We start from the raw sequence: 18,380 nt of genomic DNA, 5'->3' as shown, positions 1-18,380 counted from the left end.
ACCCAGATTCATAAAGCAAGTCCTTAGAGATGGGGAGGGCGGAGGGAGGGATTGCATTGAGAGTTATACCTGATGTGAATGACGAGTTGATGGGTGCTGATGAGTTGATGGGTGCAGCACACCAACATGGCACAAGTATACATATGTAACAAACCTGCACATTGTGCACATGTACCCTAGAACTAAAAGTATAAAAAAATAAATAAATAAAAAATAAGAAAATTAAAAAATTAAAAAAAAGATTTAAGTTGGGTATAATTGAAGTCCTAGAAGGAGGGAAGAGAAAGAAGAGGGAAGAAGGAGGTCTTTAAGAGACAATGATTTAGAGTTTTTCTAACTAAATAATTGTATATGTGGACTTTTTTCAATCTTGACACTAAATTACAAATAAAAGTTTATAGTTTGGAGTTATTTTTATTTACTGTAGCTGGGAGAGACTGTTGCGATAATAAAAATGTGAATCCATCTTGAAATAGTAGTTGAAAAAATATGAACATTTAGGGATATTGCACTTGAAAAACAGAATGGACCATTAATTATGTGAAATTTGTTGGAATGAATGAGAAATGTCAAGAAAAAAGAAAGAAATTTGGGTTCAGAACCCTTCCCTCCTCATACCTTTGGAGAACAGGAAGGTCATGGGTTTAGGATCAAAAGATTATGAATTTAGGCTTTCTTCTTAATTGTTTAATTCAGCTTCTCTGAGCCTCAGCTAAAAATAGGAATGATAATCCATTCCTTTTTTTTTTTCTTTTTTCTTTCTTTTCTTTTTTTTTTTTTTTTTGAGTCAGAGTCTCGCTCTGTCACCTAGGCTGGAGTGCAATGGTGTGATCTCGGCTCACTGCAACCTCCGCCTCCTGGGTTCAAGTTATTCTTCTGCCTCAGCCTCCCGAGTAGCTGGGATTACAGGCACCCACCACCATGCCCAGCTAAATTTTGTATTTTTAGTAGGGACGGGGTTTCACCAGGTTGGCCAGGCTGGTCTCTCTCCTGACCTCAGGTGATCCACCTGCCTCGGCCTCCCAAAGGGCTGGGATTACAGGCATGAGCCACTGTTCCCCACCTGATAATAAATTCATTATTGAGCTTTTATGATGGCTAACAGAAAGTTTTGGTGATGACAATGTATACAGATAATTGACTTAATGACTGCCACATTCAGGGTGCTCCATTAATGTTAGTCTGGCCTCTCCCCTTTTTAAATTTCTATGTTAATGATGAAATTTGATTCTGACTTCTGTGCAGGATTTCTTATGTTCTGGTCAAGGTAGCAATGGTCTTTTGCTGAGCAGAACCATAAATAAGAAATTACAAAGTGTTCAGGTGCAGAAAAGTTTTATTATCAATATCGCTGTGAAAATTCAGTTGCCCAGATGTTTGGAGAAAAAAGACAAGGTAGATATTTAGAATTTACAGATACTTCTGGAAAATCTAGGGTCCTAATCAGTAGAAAAGGAATCAAGTAATAGATAAATCTCTCAGTCTTCAAGAACACTTACCAATATTCAGAGGAATATTTTGAGGATCCCTCCTATGTGCCCATTTCTGGTGAGATGGTTTTATTCCATTGATGGGTTTTGGATTCTATTTCAATTTCATCACTAGGGCTCTTTCTTTTTCCCTAATAGTAGGTTATTTGATGATTCTTTTATTCCTGTTTCTCTTTGGTGGCATAATCTCAAAATTAGCACCTGTATAAAATAAGGGAAGGAAATGGGATTGGCCAGAGAGGGAAATTGAGCTCTGAAGCAGATCCAGTGACATCACTGGGCCACCCCACAGGAAACCCTTACTGGATTTCTTATTTTCTACCTTATCAACCGACCCAAAACATGATATTAAATAACACGCACTGAGCAGTTTCTACCCAAGTATACCAAAAGCAAAGTATGTGTGCATGTGTGTTGGGGAGGTGTGTGTAGGGGGGGAATGTGACTAATATCTATCCTGGTGTCAACCAAGGTCTTCCCATTGCCTACACTATACTTCCAAAGATCTCAAACCCTTCTAATAAATGTCCTTCCACTATATTTATATTGTTATGAGGGCTGTCTGAAGGTTTAAAATATAGAAAGCTTTTAATAACTATTAGTTATTATAATGATGATTTTGATGGTAATAATAGTGGCCAGTATTTTCCAGCAGAAGTTTCAGACACTTTGTACGGTAAATAAAATAAAGTTATTTCTATCAATGGGGAAATGCATGATGCATGCTAAAGAGATACTAGAGGTTGAAATTTCAATAAGGTTTTAGAAAGAAGTAATTAATTCATGACTGACTACTAGCTCTACCACAGATAATTTAGAAGAGGGGACAACTCTATCTTTGATCATGGAGATAAGTTTTCCAGAATGCATTCATATTCCCACTCTTTGGGACAAAAACTCTCCCTCTTCCAAACTACTAAAGCCAGGCAGCTTGCCCCCACGGAGATGATGAGAGAAGGTCATTCTCTGTGTTCTCAAGTGAGAGACATTCTGTCCAGCTCTGACAACTTTCAGGACACTGTGTAGCTTAAAGAGAAGAGTCAAGATTATAAACTTTGGTCTGTATTTTCTTGGTTCTCCAAATTAATATGTGCCACAGGGACATAATTCTACAGATAAGTTCCATAGTATTTGGAAATAAAAACCAAGGCATCCTTGTTAGAAGTTTGAAAGGCTAGAGTAATGTGGCTTGGCTTAGGCCATTGATAAGATTAGCAACAGATGGCAAATGTGCTGTCCAGTTTCCCCTGCAAGGAGGATTTGTGGTCTGGGCTACTGGGATTGTGTCAGCTATAGAGGGTCACTTCACCCAAAGTAATGTTCTTCCCGGACGGCCTACATCCATGGTCTGATCAAGGTTGGTATAAAAACCTGGCCATTTCTGGATATGGTGGGATAATTCTGATGGGCCAAATGAAGTTCTTGAGTTCCCCAGGGAGCTGGCCAAGGATATCATCATATCTGCTTCAGAGCTTAACTTATCTCTCTGTTAATCCTGATTCCTTCCCTTGTCTTTCCCTTGTGTTAATTCTAAGGGCACTCTCCAATAAAATATCCTGTACATTAAACTGTTTCTGAGTCTGCTTCCCAGAAAACCCAACCTGTGACAGATTTATATTGCATGGAGTGGTAGAAAAAACAATGGACTTGAAGAATAAAAGTTACGAGTTCCAGTGCTATCTGTGTCACTTACCTATGTGACCTTGGGTTAGGCATCTCACATCTCTCTCTCTCTCTCTCTCTCTCTCTCTCTCTGTGTGTGTGTGTGTGTGTGTATGTGTGTGTGTGTGTGGTAGGCCTCTCTCTCTCAGTGTATGTGTGTCTGTGTGTATGTGTATAAAAATAGCTGCTTCATATAAAAAAATGAAAGAATGGTGTTGAAAGTACTATAAAGATGAAAGATTGTACCATAATTTGTAAACCTCAAAGCATAATGAGGATGATAATTATGAAACCCTCATTGGATATTTCTTTAACCTCTGAGCAAGCCCTTGCAGGTTATTGTTCCTGTATTAATATGTAAGCAAAAATACTAACATGTTACTCTCTTGGATGCTCTAGAAAACAGATTTGGAAGGAGCTCTTACATAGCCACTGAGGCTGGAAAATACAGGATTATGTGATTCTCTCAAAATGAATAGGCATAAATATAACTTGTTAAAAAAATAGATGGCTGAGCATTTATTGTAATTATCTACATTTGTATTCGTGAAGCACAATTTCATACTCTTTCATCTCAAAATTGAGATTTCTATGAGAGAGGAATGCAGAGAGCTACTGTATGATATTTAGTTTGAATTGTATGGTGTTTTCATTTTCTTCCAGAGAGAAGTGTTAATGTTTCATATTTTGAAGATGCCACAAAGAACAAAACCAGGCAGTATTTGAAGAATTGGGTAAACATGCACCTCATAGCTCTATCTATAACAGAATCAGAAATCACAAAGTCTAATTTCAATGCAGAAAACTAGAAATTTATGTCTGGTTTTAAGGAGCCTATGACTGTGTCCATATATAATAAACAACAAGAAAGTGTCCATCAATTAAATAGACTTGCAAGTCTCAAGCATTCCTTTATGTTTATTCATCCTCCCCTAATAATTTAATGTACATTGTAGAATGCTACATAAAAGTAGTATTCGTCCTTTTTTGTTCAATGTTGTATCCCCAGAGTTTGGCATAATAGTTGGTATGGGGTCAATGCTCAAAAGTATTTGTTGAATTAGGGCATGAATAAATGAATAAAAGCATTGTTCTCGGTTGTCTGAGAGCTGAAATGAATCCGAGAGAGATCACAGATACACATTTCCTACCTATTTCTCTACCAAATGCCCCCTCATCTGCTCAGGCTGTAAATATTGCTAGTTGTCAAGGTTTCCACTCTCTAGACTCTACATAGGCAATTTCATCAAACTCAGTTTTTTTCTTTTTAAAAGAATTAATTGGAAGTGTACATTCAAAAAAAAATACACAGATCATAAGTTATCACCATCATAGATCTGTACAAGATGAATACACTCATAAAACTGGCCATCAGGGTATGGAATATTACAAGCAGCCCCAAAGCCTCCATCAAGTCCAGTCTCAGTCATTATTACCTATCTTTCAAAATGATTTTGGTTTTCATAAGAATTTAGTTTTACCTGTTTTTGAACTTTATACAAATGGAAACATATAATGTATATGTTCATGTCTGTCTTCTTTCACTCAATATTATATCTGAGAGATTCATTCATTTTGTTGGGTATAGTAATAGTTACTTCATTTTCACTTCTGAATATTACCCATCCTATGAATATAACAGAATATGGAATATATTTATCCATTCTACTCTTGATGGGCATTTGGCGCTTGTGTTGTTTCCAGCTTCGGCTACTAGGATTGTTGTTGCTTTGAATAATTCTGCATACCCTTTGGTGGACATAGTTACCATTTTGTTGAGCATGTATTTAGAAGTATAATAGGGTATGCATTTTTCAATTTAAATGTATATTACCAAAGCATTCTCCAAAGTAGTTGTATTGGTTCAGCAATGTATAAGAATTCCAACTGCTCCACCTCCCTGATTTTTGTCCTTTTAATTTCAGCCTTTCTGGTGGATGTGTAATGGTATCTCACAGAGGTTTTAGCTTGCATTTTCTTATAAATAATAAAATTGAGCTCCTTTTCATGCTTATTGGTAATTTGGATATCCTTTTTAGTGAAGTGTTCTTTTTTTGGTCATTTTTCTATTTTTCATTGATTTTAAGTAGTTTTAGTGTATTCTGGTTGTGAGTCCTTGTAATATAAATGTGTTGCAAAGATATTCTCCAAATTTGTGGCTTGATTTTTACTCTTTTTATCATGGATTTTATTTTGTTTTGTTTTATTTATTTATTTTTGATGAGTGACATTCTTAAATTTGAAATAGTTCTTCATGAGAGACCTTTTTCCTCTTGAGGTTATTAAGATAATCTTCTATGATATCTTCTAAAGCTTTATTGTTTTACACCTTCTGTTTAAATCAACATTCTACCTAGAATTAATTTTTCCATATAGCATGAAATAGAAATTAAGAAGTATTTTTTCCACATGGATATCCAATTGATCTAGCATAATTTATTGAAAAGCCCATAATTTCCCTACTTCATTGTAGTGTCTTCCATCCTTGTCATCGAGCAAGTAACCATATGTATAAGAGCCTGTTTCTGGACTTACTATTTTATTCCACTTGTCTCTTTATTTCTATTTTTGTGCTAATACAGTATGCTTATAGTTACAGTTACTTATAACAAATTATGAAACTTATAGTCAATTGTCCAACTTTCTTCGTTCAATATATGGTACTGACTGTTCTTATCCCTTTGAGTTTTCATATTATTTTAGAATCAGTCTGTGACTTTTCTTTCTCTCATTTTCTCTTTCTCTGTTTCTCATTCACACAGGAACCTTCAGCAAAGTTGACTAAATATTTGAAAACCAATAAATGCAACTTACCACACTACCAGAAAAAGAAGAAAAATACAAGTATATATTTTCACTCTATATACCCTTTGAATTCCACAATACATTATTCTTAATGTTCTTATTATTTTATTGTTATTAATCTAGTTTATTATTGTTGTTACTTTCTATTTTCATTGCTCATTGCATTTCCATGTTTACATCTAGTATTATATATTTTTCTCCTGAGGAATTCATATGTACACATATATTCTTATCAGTCTCGACCACTTTGCAATCTTGCCTATTCATTGACGTCTTCCTTCTTCTTGAATTACTCTCTGCTTTTGTTTCCATTACTTAACTGATTTTCTTTGTTCTACAATGGCCCTACTTTCTGTAAGTTCATATAAATGGAAACACACAATATACATTTTTGTGTCTGGTGTCTTTCACTCAGCATTATGTCTGTGAGGTTCATTCATTTTTGGGGGTATAGTAATGATGACTTCATTCTCATTTCTGGCTATTACCCATTGTATGAATGTAATACAATATATTTATAACACAATATATTATATGTATGGGTAACACATATATTCTTACCAGTCTTGAGCACTTTGCAATATTGCCCATTCATTGACGGCTTCCATCTTCTTGAATTGCTCTCTACTTTTGTTTCCATGACTCAACTCTCTTCTGATTTTCTTCATTCTTCACTGGCCCATTTTCTCTGTCCTTTGTTGCCTCATTTTCCTCTGCCTGACTGTTAAATGTTAATGCTTCACAGGGCTCTGTTCTGCTAGCCTCACTGTCTTCACCCTGGATTGCAAATGCTCAAGTAGAAAGACAAGTCCCTTAGGGAAGCAGAGAAAAAAACTCTTGGTGGAAGAGGATGGGTCATGGAGTTTATCTTTTTTTTTTTTTTTAAGAAGAAATGTGTTACACAAGAGTCAGTAATACTGCTTTTCACTTCTTACTAGTGATTGGGTGAAGCTACTTATTTCTATGCTTCAAATAACTCAAATGCTGACTCCTAAACCTCCTGAACTTCCTCAGAACTTTTATCTGCACCTCAGAATTGTATATTTAAATATTAAGTGGGTGGTCACATTTAAATGTCTCAAAAATACCAAACAATCAACATATCCCAAGATAAACTTATAATTCAGCCCTGTTCTATCTTACTGTATACTGTGTCTCTTTGAATGGTATTATACCATCTCTGACCAACTGCTCAAACCAAAAAACTAGGAGTCCTCTATGTTTCCTTCTTGTCAATACCCAGCTCAGATGTTACATCCTCCCATCTGCTTCTTTCAGGAATTTCAGTTGCATTGTGTATGTGAAATGTTGTATATATTATGCCACTGTATTCCATGTTTTTGTCATGTCTATCCTGTCTACCTGACTGTGAGTTTTACTCAATGGCAGATACTGTGTCTTATTCACTTGTGAGCACCCAGCACCTAGCATGGCACATTATTTGTAAATACATATATTATTAATATTATTAACTTGCATTATTATGACCTACCAGAACTTTTAAAATAAGCACGTTTATTGACAGATCTGCACATCTCAAGGTTAAGTGGAATAAGTGTTGTGGAAGTAGAATAGATGTATTACTGAGGTGCTCACCAGAAGGACAAAATTGCGGTGGGGAGGGTGGGTAGGGAACATCAAGAAAATCTTTATCAAGCAAGTGGCAGATATGATAGGACCACTGAACATGGCAGGGGGATATTCTAAACTGCTACTAACTATTGGTGTCTCCTGGAACAAATTGTATAACATGTAGAACCCTCAGTTTTCTCATATGTAAAATGGGGGTCATTATAGTTTTTTATTGAGCTTATATAATTAAATGAGATGTACATGTAAACTACGTAGGAAAGTGCCTAGCACACAATAACCACTGAAGAAATGTTAGTTGTTACTGTTAATAAAAGAAAAACTCAAGCATTGGCACAGTCAGGAAAGTACATGGTGCAAGTAAAGGACAGCACATCTGTGTAGTTTGAAGAAATAGACATGAAGGAGAGTATTGAAATTTTAGGCTATCAAATGAAGAGAGATTTAATTCATAGAAAACATTAAATGCTCTCTCCTAAGTAGACTGAAACCTGAAATATGCAATCATCTGAATTATAGAACTTATTTAAAAGAAGTAGGGCCAGAGGAGGCATATAGCCAGCAAGTAGGCTTTACTACCTCAATTATGTGCCCATGTCAGACCATACTAATTAATACCACACCCAGATGTGGCTTCAAATTCTCAATAAACTGGCCTGGCAGGCAGTGCTAATCAATCAGCAATGTACTTGCTATCTCTGAGTAGTAAGTGTCTCTGAGGCTCCATTTAATTTTCCATGTTCAGACATAGCCAGATTCATGGTAGACACTAGACAATTACTAACCAAACGATATAAGAACAAGGTAAAAAATAATTGTCAGTTAAAAAGCACATTTTCAGTCTATACAGGGACATTTTCAGGATGTTCTTTTATCGCTTGCATTAGTATAACCCATCAGAGCTTTTAAAGGATGTTCATGATCTTATTTTGTGATCTTATTTCAACCTCAGAACAGCCCACAGGGTTTGGAACAAAACTCTTAGAATTCACTACGCTATAACTGAAATGACACTGAGTGATACCCTCGAAATTTCCGGAGTGAATTAATAATGTTAGCACCAAATTTAAAACCCTTGCCTTGGACACCTAATAACAGAGACGGAGGAACTGGGGCTGATTTTACTGAATAGGTTTTGCCCTCTACCTCAGTTTGCCAGTGTGAATTCAATTTCTAATCCATTAATAATCATAAGACCTATTATAACTACATTTTATTTGCTTTCATTACAATTCCCTTTTAGTTTATTTAGCTCAGATATTGAGCTCAAGAAGTGATCTTTGAAAAGAATAGATGTTTAATTAATTGCGGGTTCCCTCCTATCTCTTGTCTAGGATACCTGCGAAATGCTGAATTAATTGATCCCCAGGAGGCCAGTAATAGGAGAATAACGACTCTTCATCAACCTCAGCCATACACTGACAACATCAGTTTAGGAGTTAGCAATTTATATCTTTTACTCCCTTGGATCTTCTCATCTTGTTTTCTGGATTCTCATCAGGAGACAGGCACAGAATTATCCTGTATGTTTGTTAATTAAGACATGGTGATGTGGCATCATTAGAAAGGCACAATCAAATTGGAACAAATCATGTTCCAAGGGAAGAAATAGAAATGAAAAGCTGTGTGTTCAGTTACTGAGCTTCAGAAGTGATCTTTGAAGAGAATCAATGCTTAATTAATTGTAGATTCTTTTCTATTTCTTGTTTAGGGTACTAGTGCCCTAGATGGGTTTGAAAAGTTGTGTTTTAAACTCGCCATACTAACTAAATCCATAAAATACTTAGCGTAACTCTAAACTGAGCAAAGGTCAATAGTTTTCTTTACTGCAGGACTCAGAACCCTGATGTCTACAGGTGGGTAATATAGTACACAGTGCCTCTTGTCTTTTTCATGCATTTTGATTGCTGATTGCATTTTAATTCATTTCTATTTTATGGTAAAATTTATCTTTTCTTTCTTTTTTCTTTACATGTGAAAAGCTTCTCTCTAAAATTAGACTAGCTTCTTGAAATAATCGATTTCTTTTGTAGAAAGAAACTAGAGAAGTAATTGATTTATTTGGCAGGTCCCATACTACCCAATGTAGTATTGGATTATGTTATTAATTTCATGTTTCAGATGTGGAAATTCACTGAGGGTAAGAGAACAGAGTGAGATATTTTAGGGTTTCTCATATCTGCCCAAAGACTCTGTCTATACTGACTTGTCTCAGTTTTTCTGTCTGTGAAATGGGGATAATAACAATACCTACTTAGAGTTCTTTTTTTAATGATGACTACTTGAATTAATTCATATTCAATAAAGATTATATATTTTATTAAATGCAGTTTAACACATAAAAGAAAATAGAATACATTATAACTCCCCAGCAGATAACTCTTGCAACTTAAGTCTTCAGCTAAGTTGTCTAAAGTCCAACAACTGTACTTTTGTCCCCAGTTTATCAGAAATATGAGCTGCTCTTTCTCTTGATGACTTCCAAGTAGTTCAGCAAGCCACTAGAAGAGAGAACAGCTTGACTGTGGAAAACATTCTATTCCAAGATATTGGACTATAATGGGATTCAACCCTAAATTTACTGTGTTCTAATCTGACAAGCTCTGTTCCTGCTTTTTATGACCTTCCTGTATAAATAAATTTTTTTTTTTCTAATTTAGTACTGTGGGGGTGGGGAGGAAGAATATGATCAATTTCAGTGTGTCTTAGCTTTACTACTTTTGTATACAAGGAAAAACCAAGCGGAGGTTTAAAAGAAGGTAATGGAAAAAATATCAAATTAACACAAAGTCGTTATTACAAGGTCTCAAGTGTTTGGATATTTTGGATTTTGAGTTATGAGTGGTAAAGAATAAAAATAGGATTTGAAATCAGAGAACCAAGATTCCAATGCTGGTGAGGCCATTGTTTTGTTGTATGTGACAGTACAGTTTTGTTTTCTCATCTGAAAATGGGTGCAATAGTAGCATTTACCCCCACAGGATTGTAATAAGGGTAAAATGAAATAATGTGTGGGAACGCATCCAGTAAACATTCTCCATTGTCATTAGAAATGAAGGACTAGTGTTATAGTCAGTCACTCAGAAAAATGTGACACTCTCAGCGTTGCTCTAGCCTATTATTCAGATGGAACATAAAGCAATATGCTCAATCTACAAAAACATAACCTGAGAGCACACAAAATAAGGACCAATTACCTGCACTGTAAATGCCTCCACATCTTTTATTTTTGTTGCTTTTTACTTTTCTACATATTTCCCTTGAAGATAACAAAACCTTCCTCAGCATAAAAACTTTTTTTAAAATGGCATGACAATGAAGAATGTTGAAAAAAGCTTAGACTGAACACAATTGTTGCTTCTTGAGGATCAATTGCAAATAATGTTTAAACTAACAAGAAAGTTATAGTCAAGCTGTGGAAAACAGCCTTTGATTTGCCAGAACTAATTAAATTTTTCTAACTTTGGAGTACTGAATGAAGGCTTATGTAGAGAGTGGTTAAGAACACTGACTTTGGTTTCAGACTAAGGCTCAGTTTGCAAGTCTGGCACTTGTAAGCTGCAAAAATGTGAACAAATTTGTCAGCTCTCTTAGCCTCAGTGTCCTCATCAGAAAAATGGGAATATTAGTTTGCATGGGGTATAATGAGGAGTGAGTGAGATAACACATCTCTAGATGCTATTGTACCCATTTGCAGATGAGAAAACAAATGTATACTGTCACACACAACAAAACAACATCTTCGCTAGCATTGGAATCTTGGTTCTCTGATTTCAAATCCTATTATTATTTTACTTCTCTGCTCATAACTCCAATCCCCAGAACTTATCAAACATCCAATCTATTTTGAGTATTATTTTCCTTACCATTGTACCTAGGGTATATTATACTTTACTGTACTATTATCTAGGGAAGCAGATATCCAGAATTCTGTCTGTATCCATTACCTCTGCCTAAGCTCTAGAAATTTACAGAATGTAACTGCTGGCTAGGGCATTAGAGACCATCTAGTTCCATACCATCTTTTCTTAGAAGGGCTCCTGATGATTTAATTAACTGTTCATGGAATCTAGATGTTCTGTCTAGAGTCCAGATCTCTATACTATCTGCCCCTAAGTTCTCCATCCTCTTCCAATCCTGGAAGGACATCTGACAACACAATTGACAGGAATGGACCTGTGGATATGAAGAGTTCAAAGGTAGCTGAGAGGAAATTTAACCTGTGAGGGGGAGAACTTGAAATAAGTTTAAATTTAAATCAGGCAAGAAACATGCCCTGGTGCTCTTTTCAAAAATGCCTATAGCCAAAGACAATCACTTGCAGCTAAAGGAAATGTTGGGTTAAATGAATTAAAAGTTGTTCATGCCAAGGTAGAACACACTTGCTAACATGAGAGACCCATTTAATGAATATCGACTAAGATATAGATTAAGGCACAATAAAGTTCTGCATTTGACAGATTTTTACTACTCTGCATTTCAAGTTTGTATAAAAAGCTAATAATTTTTTCTTGATAGACTATTCTTCTCAAATGCATTTAATCAGTGACAAGAACAACAAAAAGTCTTCATTCAATGCCTTAGCCTTTACAGTTCCTAGGTATGCTTTTTCTGTGTTTAAAATAAAATGGATCTCTGCAGAAAGGGTTCAGCGAACCAGAGCAATGCCTTGAATATGGATCAGCATTCAGAAATGTCAGAACTGGCAGTGTCCTTAAAGACAACACTAGAGGTCATTTTAAATACAGGAAACCAAGACACCAATGTGATTTATAGCTGAAAATTAAGTTCTCCAGAAATGCTTCACAAGCTTCCAGCTTATAAAGTGTATGCTTGGGAAGTAAAGTAGGTGTTCATCTACTTCTTAAGATTATGATTAAAGGATCTCATCTATAGCGTCCTCAAATATGTGACTTCAATGTTTAAAACTCCAGTGTTCTTTGTGTCAGACATTACTTTTGCCATGCAAAGGACTCATGGTCACATGCCATTATTGCCATGCAGTGCAAATATATTTAATGGGGGGAAATGTAGAAGTAATAGAGTGAATGCAATCTCTTGAACTCTCATTTCCCAACAAATGGGTCAGGCATAGCTTTTTTTTTTTTTTTTTTTTTTTTTTTTTTAAATAGACATCGTGGTCAACAACCTAAAACAGAGAGGAGGAGATGGCATATGCTCTACGTAGTTATGTGTACAGAGCAGGGAACATGTATGAGACTATTTCAATAGTTTGCTAGAGCAGTCTTGTATTGCGTCAGAGAAGCCAATTATGTTTGTTTCTTCCCAGCAGTGCTTTCAGTGACTTTACGTTGTTAACCTGATACTGGCCACAGTGAGAATATTGATACCTCAGAATCGGCACACCACAAATCAGGGAATTTTTCTTTTTTTTTGAGGGCTCATTTATTACCACACCACTGCATCTGCATAACAATGGAAGCTTTCTGGTAGAAGAGTTCCCTGTTGTAATGAGAAAGATGGGAGATAACCTACACCTGCTGAGCTCAATCTTGTAAAGCTATCAAAACAAGAAGGGTATGAGTTTTACAGGGTCATTCAGATTTGCCCCTTATTAGCTTTTTTCTGAAGGTCTCGTTTTCCAATGAGGGAGAATAGTGAAAATAACACTAACAGCAATCATTAAATAACCTGTATTGAAAGGAGTAACATCAGCAAGATGTAGAAAAGAAGTCTCTAGTGTTCATCCCTTCACAGAAACATCAATTTGAACAACCATCCACGCATGAAAATACCTTTACAAAAGCTAAGGAGTCCAGATAAGAGATTACAGTACCTGAACACAGAAATAAGAAATGAGTCATTGAAGATGATAGCATGGATAGTTTTACATTACTGGTGCCACTCCTCCATCAGGCCTATGCAGTGCAGCCTGGAGAGAAATGCCTTCTTGGGGAAAGGAGAGTAAAGGAAGCACCTGACTTTAACACAGACTTTAAGGTGAACCCTAGCACCAAACTGGCTTATGTGATTCTAGGCTCCAGGCTGGGCCCTGAAGACCTAAGATTTAAGCCTGCTCCCGTGGACTCAGGCTACAGGCCTATTCCAGTGCCAAGCTGGCCCCAAGTGACCTGGACTTTATCTTAGCTCCTGCAAACACAAGCTCTGGGCCTGTTCCCATGGAACCATGCTCCAGGCCCATCCCCACCAACCCAGGCATCAGGCCCACATGCAGACTCAAGTTCCAGTCTTACCTTAGTGGACCCAAGCAATAGGCTGGCCCACTCAGGGAATTCAGCAATAAACCCACCTATGGACACCAACAGCTGGCTCACCCGGATCTCTTTCCCTTCCAAGACCAGTCTGGTATAGGGAGTTCCCTGCTCAGGTAAGTCTGTAAGAGATCTCCTTTTTCATATGTGCAGGCACCAATGCAGTTCCACAAGAAATAGGAATGATCAGGGAACCATGATACCACCAAAGGAACAAAATAAAGTACCAGCAACTGACCTTAAAGTCATGAAGATCTATAATGGCCTGACAAAAACTTCAAAATAAATATCTTAAAGAAGCTCAGAAAGATATAAGAGAACACAGATAGACAACTAAATGATATCAGGAAAACAATACAAGAGAAAAATGAAGAGATTAACAAAGAGACAAAAGCCATAAAAACTACTCAAATAGAAATTCTAGAAGATAAGGTAATAACTGAACTGAAAAATGTTATAGAATGCTTTGACGGCAGACCTGAACAGGCAGAAGAAAGAATCAGTAAGCTTCAAGACAGATCATTTGAAATTACTCAGTCAGAGGAATAAAATAAATAACTAGAATAAAAAAGAGTGAAGATAGCCTATGGTTGTTATGGAATACCATCAAGCAAACTGATATATGCATTATGGGAATCCCAGAGGTAGTGGAGCAAGAGAAAAAAGGAAGAGAACATTTTTAAAGAAATTATGAGAGAACTTCACAAATCTTGAGAGAAATAAGCATCTGGATCCCAGAGAACTTCAAATAGATTAACCATAAAGAAATATTCACGGAGACATAATCAAATTCTCAAAATATCAAAGGCAAAGCAAATTTTGAGAGCAACAAGATAAAAGAAATTTGCCACATATAAGGTGCTATAGTTTGGATGCTTGTCTCCCAGAATCTCATGTAATATTGGAGGTGGGGCCTAATAGGAAATATTTGAGTCACGGAGGTGGAGCTGTCATGAATAGTTTGGTGCTATCCTCATGACAAGGAGTGAGTTCTCATTCTATTAGTTTCCACTAAAGCTGGTTGTTAAAAAGAGGCTGCCACCTCCCTTCTCTCTTTTTTCCTTCCTTTCTCACCACCTGATCTCTGCATACACCAACTCTCCTTCTTCTGCCATGAGTGGAAGTAGGCAAAGGCCACACCAGATACAGATGCCAGCACCACGTTTCTTGTACATCCTGCAGAACAATGAGTGAAATAATTTTTTAAAATAATGGATTACCCAGTCTAAATAATTCCTTTATAGCAACACTAAATGGACTAAGGCAGAAGGGAGTAATAATAAGACCATCAGCAGATTTCTTAGCAAAACTTTGCAAGCCAGGAGAGAGTGGATGATATATTCCAAGTACTGAAAGGAAAAAACAACAAACAAACAACAACAAATAAATACCAACCAAGAATATCTGGCAAAGCTGTCTTTCAGAACTGAGGAAGAAATAAAGACTTTTCCATACAAACAAAAGCTGAGGAAAGTTATCACCACTATATCTGCCTTGCAAGAAATACTAAAGGGACTTCTTCAAATTGAAAAGAGAGGGCATTAACTAACTATACAAAAACATACAAAAGCATAAAGCTCACTGTAAAGGTAAAAATATGCTCATTCAGAATAATGTAATATTGTAATGGTAGTGTGTAAAGCACCTTTAACTCTAGTGTAAAAGTTAAAAATAAAATAATTATACCTAACTAAACGATTATTAATTAATATAGAATATAACAACACATAAATTATAACATCAATAACATAACATGGGTCAGGCATAGTGACTCACACTTGTAATCTTAGCACTTTGGGAAGCCAAAGCAGGAGGATCACTTGAACCCAGGAGTTCAAGACCAGCCTGGGCAACATGATGAGTCCCCATCTCTACAATTTTTTTTTTTAATTAGCTGGGTGTGGTGGTGCATGCCTGTGGTCCCAGATAGTAAGGGAGGCTGAGGTGTGAGGATTGCTTGAGCGCAGCAGATCCAGGATGCAGTGAGCCATATTTGTGCCATTGTACTCCAGCCTGGGTGACAAAGTGAGACCCTGTCTAAAAACAAACACACATAAAAAAAGCCATACAATATTGGGAGGAAAAGTTAAGGTGTTCAGTTTTTATATGTGGTTAAAATTAAGTTGTTATCAGCTTAAAATAGACTGTTACAACTATATGATGTTTTATTTTAACCTAGTGGTAACCAAAAAGGAAAAAAGATAACCTATACTAGCTATACGAAAGATTAAGAAAAAGGAATCAGAGCAAACCAGTGCCAAAAAAAAAAAAAAATCAAATCACAAGGAAAGATAGCAAGAGAGGGAGAAAGGAACAAAAAGTCTATATAACAACCAGAAAACAAACAAACAAAGTGGTAATATTAAAGTCATCTGTCAATAATTATGTAAAATGTAAATGGATTATCCCCAGTAAAAGAAATAAAGTAGAATGGATTAAGAAAAACAAGATCCAAAAATATGCTACCCAAAAGAAACTCACATTAGCTTTAAGGACATATATAGGCCAAAAGTGAAGAGATGGGAAAAGGTATTCCATGCAAATGGCAATTAAAAGAGAGAAAAAGTGGCTACACTTATATTAGAAAAAAAACAATAGACTCTGAGTCAAAAACTGTCAGAACAGACAAAGAAGGTCATTACATAAGGATAAAGAGAGTAATCAAGAGGATATAACAATTGACTATGGGTGTATGTGTATACATATATGTATGTGTATATGTAAATATATACATATTAGAAAAATCAAAGTCAGAATCATACAATTCAAAAAAACATACAAAATCATAAAAAATTATACAAAACAAAAAAATCATACAAAATAAAAAAAAACACAAAATCAAAATCATACAATTTCTAGTTATGTGCCAGATGTTACATAACTAGAAATAAATAACAGGAGAAAAACTTGAAAATGTGCAAATAGTGGAAATTAATCTTGTAATGTGCCATTGGTAGTCAGTTATACTTTCCCAATCTATGTGTCAAAAAAAAAAAAAAAAAAAAAAAATTAAAGGGCAAAGAAGCTGAACAGACATTTCTCTTTTTTGTTTTTGTTAGGCTGCAGTATACATTTTTTTTAAATGTATTTTCTGTGATATCAAGTGGTAAATTGAACTATTGTCTAAAGCATACATCAGAGGTCATAATCTTTTGGGTTTTAATGTTTTTTTTTTTTTTAATTTTACTTTAAGTGCTGGGATACATGTGCAGAAGGTGCAGGTTCGTTACATAGGTATACACGTCCTACGGTGGTTTGGTGCACCTATCAACCCATCATCTAGGTTTTTATTTTTTTAATGTTCCCTAGAACTTAAAGTATATATACACATACACACACACACGCACACACGCACACATATATATATGAAGTAGAAGATAGAACAGAAGATATTAGATGCTGTGAGGAGTATGAAAATGGGAGGAATAGGGAGAGATTTATTAAAGGAGAAAAAATTATAGCTTACTAAAAAGGTTAGTATTGTATGTGTGACATATGTATGCCTATGTATGTCATATATAGAATACTATATGTATGTATGATGACTATAGCTAACAGTAATATATAGTTTCAAATAGCTGAAAGGAAAATATTAAATACTTTTAACAAATAAATGATGTGTTTGAGATGATAGTTATGCTAATTATCCTGATATGATCACCCTACATTATATGTATCAAAACATCACTATGTGCCCCATAAATATGTACACTTGTTATATGTCAATTAAAAATTCAAAATCTTGTGACAAACAGAAACATCAAAACTTTCAAGATGGGCCAGGTGCGTGGCTCACACCTGTAATCCCAGCACTTTGGGAGGCCGAGGCGGGTGAATCACGAGGTCAGGAGTTCAAAACCAGCCTGGCCAAGATGGTGAAATCCCGTCTCTACTAAAAATACAAAATAAAAAATTAGCTGGGTGTGGTGGTGGGCACCTGTAATCCCAGCTACTAGGAAAGATGAGGCAGAGAACTGCTTGAACCCAGGAGGCAAAGATTGCAGTGAGCTGAGATTGCACCACTGCACTCCAGCCTGGGCAACAGAGCGAGACTCCATCTCAAAAAAAAAAAAAAAAAAAAAAATTCAAGACGCACCAAAGTAGTTCTAAGACAGAACTTTGCAGTAACAAATGCCTTCATTAAGAAGAAGAAGAAAAAAAAAAAAGATCTCAAGAAACAATGTAACTTTACACTTTAAGTCACTAGAAAGAGAAGAAAAAACTAAGTACATAATTAGTAAAAGGAAGGAAATAACAAAACTCAGAGTAGAAGTAAATGAAATAAATTCAAGAAAAACAGTGGAAAAGATTAACAAAACTAATAGGTGGTTTTTGAAGAGATGATGTTGGTGAAACTTTATGTAGACTAAGTAAAAAAAAGAGAAAAGACTCAAGTAAATAAAATCAGAACTAAAAGAGGAAACATCACAGCTGATATCACAGAAATACAAAAGGTTATAAGAGATTACCATGAACAATTATACACCAACAGATTAGATAACCTAGAAGAAATAAATTCCTAGACACATATAAACTACCAAGTCTAAATCATGAGAAAAGAAAAAATCTGGAGACCAATAACAAGTAAAGAGACTGAGTC

The sequence above is a fragment of the Mandrillus leucophaeus genome, unplaced genomic scaffold, assembly GCF_000951045.1.
Source record: "Mandrillus leucophaeus isolate KB7577 unplaced genomic scaffold, Mleu.le_1.0 Scaffold222, whole genome shotgun sequence".
Classification (NCBI taxonomy): Eukaryota; Metazoa; Chordata; class Mammalia; order Primates; family Cercopithecidae; genus Mandrillus; species Mandrillus leucophaeus.
Note: the sequence above shows the minus strand (reverse complement) of the source record.